This window comes from Cebus imitator, unplaced genomic scaffold (genome assembly GCF_001604975.1).
Source record: "Cebus imitator isolate Cc_AM_T3 unplaced genomic scaffold, Cebus_imitator-1.0 Scaffold935, whole genome shotgun sequence".
Taxonomy (NCBI): Eukaryota; Metazoa; Chordata; class Mammalia; order Primates; family Cebidae; genus Cebus; species Cebus imitator.
In genome coordinates, this window is record NW_016108250.1 from 65,447 (window position 1) to 68,386 (window position 2,940).

Consider the following 2,940-nt stretch of genomic DNA (forward strand, 5'->3'; position numbering starts at 1 on the left):
ATGTACAGTCTCATAGTAATATCTACAAATTGAATGAGAATTTGTTGACTATTATGAGGAGCTAGCAAAATATGCTTAGAGTGTGTAATAATAACTGTCTGGTCTACAGAGGGTGGGAGGAATTCCCTAAAATGCTTTTGTTTGAGGTTTTCTGAAAAGTAATGAATGATTAGGATTTAGAGACATAATCTGCCAGGTACTTGGATCTACCCATCTAGATCAGACTTCAAGAGAAAACTAAGACCTCTGGTGAGTTCAGTAACTGAGATATTCAGCACTTTATTCTTCTACCCCAACCTCGTTTAAACACATTATTTACAATGTGAATGTGTTGGATAAAATATGTGACATGCCAGAAACAAGACACAAAGAACCACATATTGTATCATTTGATTTGCGTGAAATGTCTACAACACACAAATCCATAAAGATATAAAGTATATAAGGGTTGGCCACGTGGTTCAAGGGTGGGGAAGCTGAAAAGAATAAGGAGTAACATGAAAGGTTATTCAGTTTTCTTTTGGGGCACAGAAATTGTCCTGGAATCAGATAGTTATGATTGTTGCACACGTTTATTTAAATAATAAAAATTGATAAACAAATGTATACACTCAATGTGCTTATCCCATTTCATACCCACACAACAATTTTGTTGATTCTCAAGTTATAATGAACCCAAAAACAGTCACACTTTGTCCTACTGTCTCACAAGAAAAGGTTTGGCATTGAAGTTCTTTGAACAGGTGTGTTCACCAAGAAATCATCATGAAACCAGACTATCATGAAGAGCCAAGACAAAAGAAAGGTGTCAGGAAAAAAAGGAGAAAAAAAGCTACATACAAGGGAAGCTTTATAAACATCATAAAAGCTCAATTATGTTGTCATAATCCGGAAACACTCCAACCCATCCCAAAGGTCTTTGCACATAGTGAGTTAAGTTTAGGAGGATGGAGAGGCTATAAAGATTGTTTTTCTTTAAAGAAAATAGAAAAACACTGCTCACCATGTTGGTCAGGCTGGTATGGAACTCCTGACCTCAGGTGTTTCTCCCTCCTCGGCCTCCCAAATTGCTGTTATTAGAGGTGTGAGCCACTGCTCCTGGCCAGTTGATAACTGTTTTGAATTGTGCAGCAATATTTGCTTTAGAGTCTGTACTGCAATTTTCATTTCTTGTAATACACGTATCAGGATTGAATGTCAAAGTTATAAGCTGGAGCTTGGCACAGCAGCTAGAGCCTGTCATCTCAGGACTTTCAGGGGTCAAGGCAGGAGAATCACTTGAGCCTAGAAGTTTCACTTGTGGGCTTGGAGAAGGACTGCATGCTTCTATTGAGTGGTGAAAGTAGCTTTCAGCAGATAAATGGGGTGCCAGAAGAGGATGGGGTGGGAAGGTGGTCATCCCCTGAAGTACAAACTCTCAGCAACAGGGCTGGCCTCCAGCTGCTGTCAGCTGAATTCCCTGTCACTCCACCATTGATGACCTGCCGCATCTGCTGACATCTGTCAGTGTGCTCTTCTTCTTTAAGACAAAGCTTCCTTAGAGGCTTACAGGGTTCTAACACTTTACAGTTTGTTTAATCTATTTTTCAGAATAGCAACCGATTATATACATATGTGTATGTGTGTGTGCATATATATGTATGTATGTATGTGTGTATATATGTAAACAACAAATCATCAACACTTTTTCACTTCTAAAATACTTTCCCCTTCTCCATCCTGCTGCTTCCTCTGATGACTTTCTCATTATAAATGAAACAACACTTCAAGATTTAGAGTCATAAAAAATAAAAATAAAAATAAACAGAAATTGAGATGCTTGTTTCCTTTCATTACTTTTTTGTTTATTTCTTTACTTATTTTGGTGTTTGCTTCTTCTCTTTCTTTTTCAACATTGTTTTTAAATCTGTCAAGTAAAATCACTTTGCAAGGCAACATAATAGATGGCTACATAAGGTGGGGAGTGAAAGTAGATCCAGGAATAAGTAATATTGATATCTTAATCACATATGCCCTCAATAAACAGTAGATCCTATTTGGTATTTGTGGAAACTTAAAGAACACCTGCTAAAATCCAGGTACACACTCACCTAAGTAATATGTCTCCAAACACCTGTAAAAAATAATGAAAAGGCTTTATGCTTTCTCCAAAATGAATCTTCCACTAAGTTCAGTGTGAGATCTGGAGGCAGTTTCTGAAAATATTGTTTTCCTGCCATTTTCCCTTCAGGAAAGCATTTTACATTTCTTCTCTAATGAAAAACCTAGACTATCATATTGTCATGAATTAATGTCCTGATACAATCTGAGTTTTGAAGACATTCTTTATACAAGTGAAAAGAAAAAAATACCCAGGGAGTCTATTTTCCATGGCAACCATGAAGAATGTACTCAGTCATCTTCCCTAGACCCTATTACAAAAGTGAGTGGATGAAAAATAATATTTAGATTCCCAAAACTCCCAACCTTGCCATGTCTCCAAATTAACCTGATGTAAATGAATCACTCAGTATTTTATAAATGTTCAAAAAACCAAAATATGTTATTGACTTTAGACGGGGAATATTTGTTGGGGCTGTCACCTTGACCATTCCACATTTTGTTGCTGGTGGATAAAGTAAGAGAGACATTTGTTCTTGTAAAATCCAGGAAGTTGGGTTAATTATGGAAATGTGTTTCTGGAAACAAATAATGGAAATAAAAGGAAGAATGCATTTCAGGAAAGAGGAAAAACACCTATGCTCCTGAATGTTCAACATCCTGATGCCCCATGGTCAGTCAGTACCAGGAGTAGCTCCACTGTTACTGTTTATTCACCAGAAAAATGTCCATTCATCCTTCAAGACTCATCCAGAGTCGATCTTTGACTCTGTGTGCCTAATAGACATTTGTGGTGGTTATCATGTTGTATTGAGATTACTGCTTTGTGTGTCTGTAACT